The sequence below is a fragment of the Canis lupus genome, chromosome 4, assembly GCF_011100685.1.
Source record: "Canis lupus familiaris isolate Mischka breed German Shepherd chromosome 4, alternate assembly UU_Cfam_GSD_1.0, whole genome shotgun sequence".
NCBI lineage: Eukaryota > Metazoa > Chordata > Mammalia > Carnivora > Canidae > Canis > Canis lupus.
In genome coordinates, this window is record NC_049225.1 from 45,625,212 (window position 1) to 45,639,808 (window position 14,597).

Genomic DNA, 14,597 nt, shown 5'->3' on the forward strand with positions numbered 1-14,597 from the left:
AAATGTTCAAGAGACTTCAGAGCCAAAAAATAAAGATGTTAATCTCATGATAAACATAACATGTTGAGGGAGTAAAAGCAAGCAAAATCTCATTCCGCCGAACTGAAGTGATTCAGTGGGGAGAAATAAATTTTTAAAAGAGTCAAAAGGAAAGAGACCAGAGAAATAAAGTGAAAGACAATCCAATACAAAAATAAATGACAAAGCAGGCAGAAAAATATTGTATTGACGAAAGAGATTGATTCTCCACATCAGAATGACAGAACCTAAGGAAGGAACAGAGGGCTTCTTATTTCCAAACAAAAATGGTTGGGGAAGAGGGAAGCAATTAATAATAATAATTTTTTAAAAATGAAAAGTGAAAACTATCAAGAATTCAGAGCAATTCTGTGATAGTGAGGGAAAATCACCATTAGGACTGAAGTTAAGCAGAAATGCAGAAAGAGTTAACATGAGAATATCAAAATAAAAGCCAACTTTACAATCAACAAATATAGGACTTTAGTACATTCACATATATTTGTGACGGAAGGCAATCGGTAACTTGTAAAAACTTTTCCAAAAGGATAGAGATATTCTTATTAGGATCATCATTAGTTTTGCTAAACTTAATTCTGAGTGATGTTGAGAAAGTTCAAACTCACATTTAGTGGACTGGGAGCCAAATCTCAAGTCAGCTTTTATAGTTGTCAAGCTGGCCCAGATCATCTAGCTCCAGTTTTCCTTTCTATTAAATAGGCAAAAGCATCAGCCCGGTCTACCTCACAGCATTATGAAAAGAATTTGCAGCTCTTTCTGAATTGTTGTACCTACTTCTTGCCTTAAAAGGGCAGTCTGGTAAATTGGAAACGTGTTTTTGGAATGAGACAAATCTCAAACAGAATCCAGACTCTAGTAGTCATCATCTGGGTGACCTAGAAGAATTAAGTAACATCTCTGATCTTCAGTTTCTTCATCCATAAAATGTGAATAACAGTAAACATTTCACAAAAGTGATGTGTGGAATAAATGAGCTAATGATCTGCAACATGGCAGGCATTTTCAAAAAGGATTCCCTTTTCCTTGACATCATTGTTACCATCACCATTCTTACTCTGTTGCTAAAGTTGACATATTGATAACTTTTTTTTAATGATAATACCATATTTTTTACAGTGATAATACCATATTCATATTCCAAGCTGTGAACTTTCCTATGGACTCCAGATGACTTGGATGCCCAATCACCAGACTAATTTCTCAGGTAAGATATTTAATAAACATCTCAAATTTAACACGTCCAAAACTTAGCTCCAAACCCTTCTCCTAAAACATGCTGTCTTACAATAAACTAGCTATCCATTGTTGGTTCCTCCGTCTTTCCAGTTTTTCAGACCAAAACCCCAAGGGTCACCCTTGTCTTGTATTTTTCACTCACATTCCATATCTATACTGTCATATTTACCTTCAAAATATATATATCCATAATCACACTACTCACCACCTTTGTTGCCACCCATCCTCAGTTTAAGTCATATGTGATTATGCTTCATTGAATTATTTTAATACTTTCTAAAAATTCTCTTTGCTTTAATTCTTGACCTCTTTCAGTCAACACAACATTGCTGTTCTCAACACAGCAATCTGTGATCATCCTAGGAAGAGGTAAATCAGGTCACATCAAACCCATTTTTCAAATATGCCTTTCTCTTCCCATCTCACTCAAAATAAATTGCCTAGAAGGGCCTGCAAGTTTTCACCCTCCTCTACCCACTACCTGTCTGACCTGATACTGAGCTATTCTCCCTTCTTTTCCTTCTTCTCTAGCCATACTGGCTTCCTTGCTGCAGGCAGATATATCAGGCTCATCTCTGCCCCACACCAACAAACTCTTTGAACTGTTTTCTTTGCCTGGAACATTCTTCCTTCTGACCTGACTTCATGTCTCCCTCCTTTGCCTCCTTAGATCTTGGTTCAAATGCCACTTTCTCTGGAAAGACATCCCTGACCACTTCCTCTCTAGTCTGCTACCCTGTTTTATTATTTCTCACCATGCCTTTCTCCATTTCACATTCTATATATTTTATATAATTTTTGTGCTTATCTGTGTCCCTCTACACCAGAATATCAGCTCTTTGAGGACAGAGAGTGTTGTTTATTTTTGTTAACTACTTCCTGGAGCTTAAATTTGAGGGTAGAGGAAGGGAAGTCTGTGACTAGGGATACCTGTCTCCAATTCTGATGGGGAAAGAAAGGCTTCCTAGAAGTCATTGTATTGGCAAGTCACTGAATCCCTTGGAATTTTAGTTTCCTTATCTGGAAACTGGACTTAACCATTCTACCCCTAAGGAGGAAAACAAATGAGATCAGGGATGTAACACACCTGCCAAAGGAACTGACATCTTAAAGGCACACCAAATGTGTTCAGCTCCATTGCCATCCTCTCTAAAATGCTCTGATTTTATATCTGCATTTTGTTCTATTCCTGCTATTTTCTACCTCTTCATTTTTGTGTTAAATATTGAAGCCAGTAAACAGAATTCAGTATAGATTACTGTAGGCCCAAATGAACAATCAGATTTTGTAGAATCTGTTGAAGAATCACTGCTTGTATATTTGTCCTAATCATCTGCTTACTGAAAAGCAACCAGAATTAATGCAACATGCTAAAGTAGTTAACAATTTGGGTGTCTCAAATGATGTTATTAAAAGGATGTTAGCAGGACTCTCACATTGCTTTAAAACTCTTGATTGTGGTGGGCTCTAACAGGCCCCTTCTGAGAAACTCTTAGTAGAGACCAGTAGCCATCTAATTTTTGGAATTGTTATTACTTTTGCACTCAGATGATATCCAAGTTCAGGAAGACCAGCTGAAGTATGGTTACTGACGATACTGGGACTATTAATTGGATAATTTTTCCTCTGCCCTACATATATTCTTATAAAAGATTAGGACTAAGCTATCGGTGCTGCCTGATAAAATGAGCATTTGTACACACATAATGTTTAGAAAATAGCAGACACACAGAGACTCACATTTATAGCAGACAGAACACACATACATGCTACAACGAAGATCTATCTATGTATCAATCATATATTACCTATTACCTGTCATAACTGGATAATGGTAGATAGTTACATTAATATATATGTGATAATGCTTTGATCAAGCTATTTTATGCTAGCTTATGTATATATATAAATACAAACTTAAGTGCTCTCTATTACTCATATAGCATATATTGGTTGTTTATGACAAGAATGTACATACACCTTTAGTTATTCTATGAACATGTACCTAGAAGTTTGCATTATAAAAGGCTTAAAAGCATAACATCACACTATTTCTCATGGAAAATTTTCTGAGGAAAAAATAATGAAAGCATAAGTTAGGATTTCCTCCAAACACTTCCCTACTGGCCATCTTCTCCTTCGACACTGACCTTTACCCTTAAGGAGACAACATGGGACTGTTACTGTTTCTTGAAAAAGCATTAAATTAACTTCACTCTTACCTGAAAACGAGTTGAGTGCTTCTAAGAATTTCCAAAAAATTGAGAAAATAAGAAAGAGTAGGAAACAATCTCTTTAAGGAGATCAATCAACTAAAACTATATAGACTAAAATTCACACCGGTTCAGATTAAACACCATAAGAAATATACATGATTATGAAGAATAGGAAGTGAAAATACAGGCAAAATTCAGTGAGGCATCTTCTCAAACACTGATGCAATTTAATTAAGGAAAATTTTCATTTACTTGTACTCATGTATGTGTTTAAATGCCCTGTGAACTAAAGCATTACATTAAGACCCCAAATTTAATTTTTGGAAGTTCTAGACAGGATAGCACTGTAATGTTAGAATCAAATATAGGACTTCTTGAAATTGATGAAAGAAAGAAAAATAGAACCCTAGACCTTCCTTGAGCTGAAACAGATGGTATCCACTCAAAAGATCTCAAAGGGAAAAATTAGACTTTCTCTTCACATGTTTGACATATGACAAAAAACACTGAATGAAATTGTACAAAATAATTATCACTCAAGGCCTGCTTTAACTTCTAGAGGTATGGACTATGTTGTTAATACCTCATTTTTAAATTAGTGAGGCTAATTTTTAAGAATTTTATTTTTTTCATAATAGTTGAATTGATATTTTAAGGGTCATAGTCTTTTGCAAAAAATATTAATGTAGAAAAGAAAATCCACTAAGGTAAGGAAACGAACAAAACAGAATCTTACGCTTGGGGACAAGAATAATTTATTTGTGGATGTGGGACAATGAGTTATTTGGTCTTTCTTCACAAATGAGATAACTGTCATATCCCATCATATCCCACTACCATGAATTATATATAACAACATTTGGTGAAATATGAAATTCTAAAAATACACTGAAAGGCTGGAGTCATCTTAATGGTTTATTATGATAGGTGTTCCTGGGTTTGAAATATCTTCTTTCATAGAAGACAAATGGGGGCGACATTATTTTAGAAAGTCCACATCTTTTAAAAAGATGGATTAAAAGCTCTTTGAGACAGCTGTGCTGTTTTATTAGCAGAGCAACATTTTCTTCCTAAATAGTCCTTGAGGGCAAGTGCATGAAATAATCAAGGGATGCTTTGGGCCCCATTCAAAATTAAAGCTCAAGGAAATGTTGCATAGGAGAAGATGGCAGGATAATCACTTTTGCTGTGAATACAAACATGTGAATAAGGACAATAAAGGAAATCAGACTTAAAGTGCTGATGTTATACTTTCACATTCAGAAGACCTATCCTTTCTGTAGCACTGCTTCATTGTGGTTAACACCTGGGCTTTGAAATCAGAGTAAAGTATATTTGAGCACCTTCTCTGTTCTGAAATGTCACATGACCTTGGTCAAGTTGATCAAACTCTTAAAGTATCTTTATCATCCTCTGTGAAACCAGAACAGTCTTTTATACCTCTCTTGGTGGTAAGGATTAAATGAGATAATACAGGTAATGGGCTTATCACAGTGTGCTTTGGAGAGGTGAACAGACCTTCTATTTTGGAAACAATATGGCTTAGTAGGTAAGCCTATGAGCTCTGATGTTAGATACTCAAGGCTACTCTCTCACTTCCTTTGTAACTGTTGACAGATTGATTCCATCTCTGAGAACAACAGTTGACTCATCTAAAAAGCACAGATGATATACGTACCCACCTGTAAAACTGTGAAGGTTAATCACAAAATGTAAGGTGCTTAGTACAGGGCTTGGCACATAATTATAACACCAGCTAACAGTGACAGGCTCAAATGCAACCTTAAATAACAACACAGTTAATAGACACATGATATAATATTCACAACTTCCAAGTTTTTTTTTCCTTCTATTTTAAAGGTCTTTCGGTTTTGTTCCTTGTCTATTTTCATATCTCTGAAGCGCCTCAGGGGAAAAATCCTAAATATATAACAGATACACAAGGGCAGTGTGGAACATGGGCACCGCACCTGTCATCATGTCACTCATAATCATTTTTCTCTGCTCAAATGTGCACACCTGGGGAAGGTTGAAAACTCAGTCTCCTACATTATCCCCCATTTACAGTTGGGTAGGGAACATCTGGCCAATTAATTTTCAGTAGTCTAGGAGGCTGGATCACCAATTACAGCATTCAAGGGTTCTTGTTTTTATTACCTTCCTATCATCAGCACACACTGGACTTGGGTAGCTGCTTGCTATGAGAGCTTATATTGCTAGCTAACATTCCAGAGAAGGATACAAGCAGGGAGCCACAAATCACACAAGGCAAAACTGTAATTGGATATAATGTTCACTTCAGATTTTTCTTACAAATATACAAAATGCCTATATATAAGCCCACTTAGCCAAGTTATGAATCTAACTACTTTGCCAAAAATAGTAATGCATTTCCATTTGGATTGACCATGAGGTCAGGCAATAGTTTTCAACGCATCCTCACATAGTCTGTTTCCTAATAAAGAAAAAAAAAAAAAACACTTATCTTCCTCGACTTATGATGGGATTACATCACCATAAACCCAGAGTAAGGTGAAAATGTCCTAGGTCAAAAATGCATTTAATACACCTAGCCTGCCACAGATCGTAGCTTAGCCTAGCCTCCCTTAAACGTGCTCAGAACACTTGCACTGGACTATAGTTGGGCAAAAATCATCTAACCCAAGGCCTATTTAAAAATAAAGCATCGTCCGTCTTATGTAATTTATTAAATACTGTACTGAAGGTAATAAACACAATGTTTGGGTACAAAATTTTTGTTAAGTGTATTAGTTCACCCTTGCAATGATGTGGCTGATGGGAGCTGTAGCTTTCTGCCACTGTCCAGCATCATGATAAAGTACTTTATGCATATTACCAATCCAGGGCACTATCAAAATTCAAAGTACACTTTCTACTAAATGTATATTACTTTCATGCCATGGTAGAGTTAAAGAAGTCAGAGATCAGTCTGTATAGTCTTTAGAATAAATTTCAAAAGTCCCCAAAATTTATCCTGAAGAGAATAATGAACTATCCCTTCCTATCATGAACGAATAATTATTTTCTAATTTAATAATATTCACTAAAAATCTTAGTTTGAGTCTCTCATTAAAGCATAAAGTTAGGGGTAGGAGATGTGTTCGTAGTCAGCTTCTCTTCTAGGACTCTGTGTTCTTTGTAATTCTCTCTCTCTCTCTCTCTCTCTCTTTTTTTTTTTTTTGGAGTTCTTTGTAATTATCATTTGTCCAATAAATACAAGTCTCTAACAGTTCTATGATGAACTCAGCAGGGTCCAGTATATTACTTAAGTTTTGTTTTGTTTTTAAGGATAATATCAAGTAACCTGAAAAGGCATTTTAAAGGGTGAAAGCCTAGCCATTTTTTTAGTTGCTGACTGCAGGGAACCAAAGGAAATTTTCTTCCTCTGGAAGGCAGACTTCCACTCTGACTAATGGAGAACATGCATTTTAACAATATCTGATATGGCACAGAGTTTCAACATGCCTGTTCAACACGTATTATCACCATGAAGCAAGCAGGGGATACTGGTCCCGGAATACTGGAAAAAAACTGGTTAATTACCATTTTGTAACAATATGTCTACATATACATGTATAGATTATATGTTACATGTGTATTTATTCATATACATAAAGTTTTGGAGTAGACCAAAAACTGTATCAGCATCTAGAATTTTTTACTTGATGAACTATTTGTCTCTCACTACAGATAATGTGGGTAGAACTAAAGTATCTCACCTCCCCTGTCAGTGGGTGGGCATACAAAGTCAAGTTCCAAGGATCATTTTTTCTTTCCTGAGTCACTCTTCTGGCAGGTCCTTGAAGAGACTCTCCACTAGTTTCTGCTACCTAAATTTCAGAGCTCCTCTAGTTTCTGTCCTTTTGTGAGGCTTGATGGTTGAGCCATCCATTTGATTCTGTGAAAAAGCCAATATGCTTTCAATTTGTTCATTTTGTCTCCTTACATTAGTCAGTATTGGTACTCTCTGTTGTGTACAACCAATGGTCTCTGATTCGTGATGTATACATCTTCCCACTTCCTACAACTTCCCTACTTTAGAAAATTGGACACAGGGGATCCCTGGGTGGCTCAGCGGTTTAGCAGCTGCCTTCAGCCCAGGGCATGATCCTGGAGTCCCAGGATCGAGTCCTGCATCGGGATCCCTGCAAGGAGCCTGCTCCTCCCTCTGCCTGTGTCTCTGCTCCTCTCTCTCTCTCAATCTCTCTGGGTGTGTCTCTCGTGAATAAATAAATAAAATCTTAAAAAAAAAGATAATTGGACACAGAATATGTGTCCTCTCTTGCCCCTATAAATAGCAAGAGTACTTTGAATTTAACTTTTAAAACATCTTCATGTTCAATTACATTAATTAAATACTCCTTTAAGAGTAATGAAAGTGACTTAAATATGTATTTTGTTTTATTTTTTACTTTCCTGCAGATTAAAAACTCAAAATAACTTCATTGATTTTGAAACATTAATCTTTTCTTAGCACATGGACAGAACCTGACTAAATGCAAATAGGTTCGTTTCCGTATTTGGACATCAGTAGCAATATTTTTCCAAGTTTTAAATCATCCACATAGCATGTTAAATTATAGTGCCTCTCTTTCTTCTCTGACAGATTCCAACCTTTTGATTCTCTGCCTTCTTTCTTTGCTACAGTAAATTGATCCTTTAAAACATCCAGGTGCAAATGAATTAATGGTCTTCTATTGTGAGTGAGAGTGATTGGAGTCCCTCCTCCCTCCTTCTCTACATTGAGGTCCTTTCCCCTTCTGAGAAACCCACATATCAATTAAACTCACCTGCTAATTAAAAGCTTGTTTGGAAAAATCCTTGCTAGTTAGAAGCAAAAGAAAGTGTAAAGGTGTCTAAAAATAGAGGCTTTGAATGTCAATTACTTCCTTCCTCCTCGGTTCCTGGTTCCTTGGGTTGAATTGAACGCTGATAAAGAGCTAGGAAAGGGAAAAAGAAGAAAAAAAAATAGTATCTTTTTCACCTATATTTCCCTGGGAGTATATCATTGGTTTAGTAACTTCAGCTCTTTGTCAGCAACATCTAGATACACAGTTTTTATTCATGAGAGGGAAACACCATTTCTCACTCCTTCTTATATAGCCACACTGATTTCCTGTATAAAGGCAGTAGAAACCCCAGTTCTTACACACTGACTGTCAACAATCTAAGCCAGAGCTTTTGTGAGCCGAAATATGAGAGGAATGAAAGTGAATGCGGAAATGATGCCCTGTTCTCTTTCTTAATGACACATGCCTGCTCTTAGATCCTCAACCACTATTCACTCCTGTCTGCTTTTCCTGAGAAATGGGTCCTAAGGGCAGATTTATACCAATGCTAGATTGTCTTTTCTTTCTTTTCTACTCAGACTTAAAAGCTATATTGCTCTAAAGTAACATGCTAAGTATCAAACTATACAAAATAAAAGAAAATTATAAAAATAGAACTCAGGAGACTGAGAAAGTCACAGTATGAACAAAGCCTTTTTTTTTTAATGTACCAGACAATGAGAACAAATTAAATTATGATCTGCCTCAGAAAATGACAGCTAATTTATCCATTTATTCCTTTACTTAATAGATTTGTGTTAAAAGTCCACTGTTTGGTAGTCACTGGGCTAGGGGGTGGGAATTAGAGATGTAATTAAAATCTAGTCCCAGCCCTCGGGGAGTTTATAGTCTAGGAAAATAAAGTGGGAGTAAATAGAGATTACAATAGCATATGATAAAGCTGGCAGTAGGAGAAACCCAAGCAGCTAACCCAGATGTGGAAGGCCAAACAAAGACTTTCAGAAATGGTCAAGTTAAGCTATGTCCCAAAGGTTGAAAATAAATTACACAGGAAGGAGAATGAGAAGAAAGACAGACATCCCAATGTTGTTGAATGGGCATCATCAAAGAGAATAGGACACGACTGGGGGACTGTCCATAGGTCACAGAGAGTAAAGGGAAAGCCCAGAGAAAGACCAAAATAAAATGGCATTTTAAAGTGCCTTCTTTAACGATCAGAAAATTGTGAGGTTTTTGTAATAGGATGTAGAGATGGAACTAGGAAAGACAAAGGTTCTCCATTTCATAACTTCCGTTATGATGTGTGAAAACAAACTATGCTTAGGTAGCTATGAAAAACCTTATTTACGAAAAAAGTAGGGAGTTAACTGACTTCGCACAACTTAAGTCCAAAAGAGATATATAGATTTAAATTCACAAGATTAAGATAGACTGCATTGCACAGAATGAGGATAATATAGTGACTAATATAGCAAAGCACCGTAAAAAAGACAAAGCCTTCTTGGAAAGAAAAAAGTGATTTCCCAATATGTTTATGTTCAAAAATAGGACACAGCTATGAAAAAAGAGAAGGTACATTCACACAATGGAATACTATATCAACAAGATGAAAGCTAATGTGATAATCTTCAATTCAGTTAAATGAAGGATATTGAGTACCTACTATGTGTTAAGCATTTTAATGTTCTAGATCAGTCATAATTGATGAATAATGCAGTAAAGTCCTGAAACTTAAAAGACTAGCAAGGAAGACGTTATTAAAAAGAACGGTCAATAAGTACTCAGTGTTATGAGTACTCAGTGTTCCTTCTGTTCTGTTACCTAGAATATAAGGCAAGAAACTTTTCTTATTCACAAGTATGGTAACCTCCAGAAAAGAATGTGGCCCTGTGAATGTTTATTTTAGCACAGAAAACAAAACAACCTTAGATAAATCATACAGCCCAAAATTAAACCTCCAAACTGTAAATCACCCTACTATGATTTCTTACTGTAATAGAATAAAATCTCAATTCTTACTGAGGCCCACTTCATCTCATTATTTATCTGACATTTTCCATACTAAAGGCACACTGGCTTTACTTTTTGTTCCTCAAACATACCAGATGTGTTTTCATTTTAGGGCTTTTGCCCCTTTTTCTCAGCCTGGAATGCTATTCCCCCTGGATCTTTTCATGACTCACTCTTACAAACTTCTCAGACTGAATGTCATATATTCAATGAGGACTTCACTGATCACCTTTATAAAATAGCGACATTCTTCCATCAGTATTATTTTATTATATCATCCTGCCTTATTGTCTCCACAGCAGTTCTTATTTGAGATTTTCTTATTGTTTGTATTTCCTCCCATGCTCCACAACTAGACTGTTAGTCCACAAAGAGAAGGAAATTATATTGCTTATCATTAAAGGAGTGCCTTGATATAGCAAGTACTCAGTAAATATTTGTTTACTACATAAATGAACAAATTATCCAATGAGTCTCTCATTTATGTTTAGGGAACTGTAAACTACTACTTCTCCAACCTTTAGCATCATATATTATTATGGTGAGCAATACATTATGAGTGACTACAAACCTCTGTGTGATTCATATGAGAAGATTTTAGTCAGTTGTTCATTTCCATGGAAAAGGTACAATTTAAAGTAGGAAGAGAACATAGGGTAGCAGTTAAAAATACAGGTGTTGGAGCAAGAAGTCCCTAGATTCATAACTCACACTCTTACTATATGTGAGTTCTTGGGCCAATTTACACGCATTTGTGAATCACAGTTTCCTCATCTAAAAGATAGAGATAGTAATTCTTAACTTCCCTGGAGTCCTAAGGCCCAATAGGATAATGAATGTGTTTAACATCATGTATGAGTCATGGTGAAAGCTCAGGAAATGTTAGCTCTTATTATTAGCCTCATTATTTTTAGGAAAAAATTAAAAAGCGAGTGATGTATTGCAAAAAGTGTGAAATTAACCCTTAAATAAAGACATTTTAAATTGAATTTTGAAATAAAGATATTCGAAAATACAGGATTTTCGTTATATTTACCCTGTGTAATGTTTCTTTAATTTTTAAAGCAATCACTTACCTGCTCATGTCTCAGCTTTTATATTTGCCCACACTGCACAGTGATTTGTCAAAGTTGCTTTTGTGCAAGAGTAAAATCAGACTTCATTTTATTTTTCATCTTATGAGCAGAGGTTATAATAGTCCCCTCTCATATCTTAAGTCTCTGTTAGAAGGCTCCCAATATGTTCCACAGCTATTTATGATGAGTTTAAGTAATTTTTGCTGATGTAATCATTCTCTTTATTTAGCAAATCTAAGGTTCACCCAGGTTGCACACCAGTGTGCTAACTTGTACTTAGTAGGGAAAGGCTACTCTACACCTTCAAAAAGCAATCAGTGAGGTAGATTTAGTTCTACAACTTGCATATAATATTTTCACCCTAATTCCCATTGTTTTTTCATTAGTCTGGTACAGTCCTAAAATGCCCACATCAGGATATATGCATCATTTAACAACAGAATGCAAAACTTCTTTTGTCCCTCAGTAGGTTAATATTTTATTCTCTTTGAAAAAAACAGAATCCACCTTTTCTTCTATAGAGTAAAAATATTTCCATTTTTGCAGAAATCTGTAATGTTTTTCCACCCTTGAAGCCTGTATATGGAAAACCAACCAGAGCAGGGTTTTGTTGTTATTGTTGTTGTGTTAGATTTGTATGTTATACATTTTTTTAAATCCACAATCAGCTGGAGTTCTAGAGATCTGAATTATGTGCTAACTACTCTGGTTAATTAGAGTGCTATTTAATTTTTGTAATTCAGCCTGAGCCTGAATAGTGCAAAATCCATTTGACCTGTGTCTTACAGTTATCCATTTGCCACAAGTCTCAGACCTTTTTAATGATGAACTGCTCTGACTGGTAATCACCTTTGGGCCTCCTGTTCTTTCTCTTTACAAATTAAAAGGAAGCCTGAAAAAACATCCTGGTGCGAGGTGCACAGGCAATACGGTGAGGTTACGAGAGTAGAAAACTAACAGCACTTCTGAATACTGATGACTAAAAAATGTAGTGAAACCATCTCCAATCTTCCTCCACTATTTGACAGAGAAGCACATTGAGCTAAGGAGAGATTAGCAAGAAACAAGCTGGAGAAGTAGATGTGAGTCACTACCCTATATGGGATGTGTTTATGAGGGACAGGAGGCTAGATGATCAGACTGCAGTTTTAAAAGATTCTAAGAATAGAGTTAATTAGAAGGAGTGGCTATTAAAAAGACACAAATTATAAGCTAGCTTCTTGTATTCCAAGCAAGAAAGGATAGTGACTTGGACAAAGAATGGTGGTATTAGAGGGGCACCAGAGTGGTGCAGTTGGTTAAGTATCATACTCTTGGTTTCAGCTCAGGTCATGATCTCAGGGTCCTGAGATTGAGCCTGTGTCTAGCTCCTTGTTCAGTGTGGAGTCTGCTTAAGATTCTCTTCTCCCTCTACCCCTCCCTCCTTGCTCTCACTCTCTCTCAAATAAACAATTAAAATCTTAAAAAAAAAAAAAAAAGAATGGTGGTATTAGAGACTTATTCATTTAAACACTACGGTGCAGCTCCTATTGTTAGACCCTATTTATTTATTTATTTATTTATTTATTTATTTATTTAAAATATTTTTATTTATTTATTGAGAGATACAGAGAGAGAGAGAAAGAGAGGCAGAGACACAGGCAGAGGGAGAAGCAGGCTCCACATAGGGAGCCCGACATGGGACTCGATCCCGGGTCTCCAGGATCAGGCCCTGGGCTGAAGGTGGCACTAAACCGTTGAGCCACCCAGGCTGCCCAGGCCCTATTTTAGATGTTGGCAAAAACATTTTAAAACAAATGAGAAGTTTGCTGCTCTAGTTAAAGCTTACTTTCTAGTTGGAGGTAGCTGAGAGGAAGAATGAATAAATATAGGCAAAAGAAGTCAGGTTACCAAGAGGTAATGTGATTCAGGGGGAGTTAGAGGAGATTTCAGATTGAGAGATTAGAAAAGAAGTATTCTCTGAAGAGAGACCATCAAAAAAGCATTGACTGATTTTTTTTTTTTTTAAGTAGCCATGAAATGTAATAAGCAGAAATAAGCTTGATATGTTCAAGGGAATGAAAGTTGCTATGTCTGGAGCAGAATGGGAGAGAGGAAAATAAGAGCTGATGACCTCAGAGAAACAGGACTTTTTAAGTTGAGGTTGGGTTAAGATGTTAAGTAAAGTCTTTTATAAAAGAAACTAGCATGATTGAAGTTAGATTTTTAACAGATCACTCTGACTCCTGAGTAGGTTATGGACTGTAGAGGTAAAAAAAAAAAAATAGCTAGATCAGTTCATAAATTTTTACTCTAGCACAAATTACAGTGATGGATCCAAGGTGAGGACAAGTATAGATGGAGAGCAGAGGCAAGATTTGGGAGATTTTGGAGGTAATGCTGATGGCCCCTATTGATGAACTGAATAGGGAGGTTGAACGAAAAAAACAAAAAACAAATCAAAGAAAAGTTCTAGATCTTGGGCTCCAGCAATTAGGTGGATGTGATGCCATTTATGAGGTGGAGAATCTCAGAGGAGAACAAGTTCAAAGAGGATGTTAGTCTACTACAATATCCATGGGGCTTGTCAGATTAGAATTTATCGGCATGAAGTTTGTTATAAGTTCAAGAAAAGGGAGATATTAAGAAATATGTAGTGTTTTAAAGCATGAAATTAGATGAATGAATGTATATAGGGTCAAGGGTCAAGGTTGGAACCTTATGGTCAAGCAGAGTAGCAGGCATCTGGAAGAATGAGAAGGAAAATCCATGGGGTTGGAGGAAAACCAGAGTGTGTCATGAGAGCCAAGAGAAGAAAGTTGTTCAAGAAGCAGAGAGGTGGTCCAATGTGAGAAATTCTGCTAAGGTACCTTCAGATGAGGTAAGAGGGAGAAAAGTGGGTGAGTTCTAAGATTTATGTTCAAGGAATATTCAATCATAGAACTTGATTTAATGTGGACCCAGATCAAGAGTGGACCATTGCCCTTCCCCATATCACTCCCATCTCCTTCCTATTTCCTTGCCTCCCTTACTTATACTTTTGGTCTATAATCTCACAAAAACAATTGACAAAGAGTAACCATTCCATTTTGCTATCCTCTCCATGCCTCTACTTTTTATCTTATATTTCTTATTTGTCTACTTTTTTTACTTTTCCACATCGTTGCCAGAGCTAACTTCCTAAAACACAGGTTGGATTCTCTCTTCAAAAATCTTCAGCAGCCCTCCCT

The 14,597-nt window shown here is 36.2% G+C and overlaps 1 protein-coding gene across 12 annotated transcripts in view; it reads right to left on the bottom strand.

Moving 5' to 3' along the window:
- The window catches only part of LOC119863952 (teneurin-2-like), a 664,488-nt gene that overhangs the window by 438,761 nt on the left and 211,130 nt on the right, over window positions 1–14,597 (bottom strand). For 11 of the 12 annotated variants that reach the window (XR_005358241.1, XR_005358240.1, XR_005358263.1 and 8 more), the window contains 2 exons: window positions 8,303–8,452; window positions 7,232–7,410 (listed from right to left, as the gene is read on the bottom strand). The exons of the other annotated variant lie outside the window; for it this stretch is intronic. The gene's annotated coding sequence lies outside the window, so the exon portion shown is untranslated. The remainder of the gene's footprint in view (window positions 1–7,231; window positions 7,411–8,302; window positions 8,453–14,597) is intronic. 12 annotated transcript variants of the gene reach the window in all.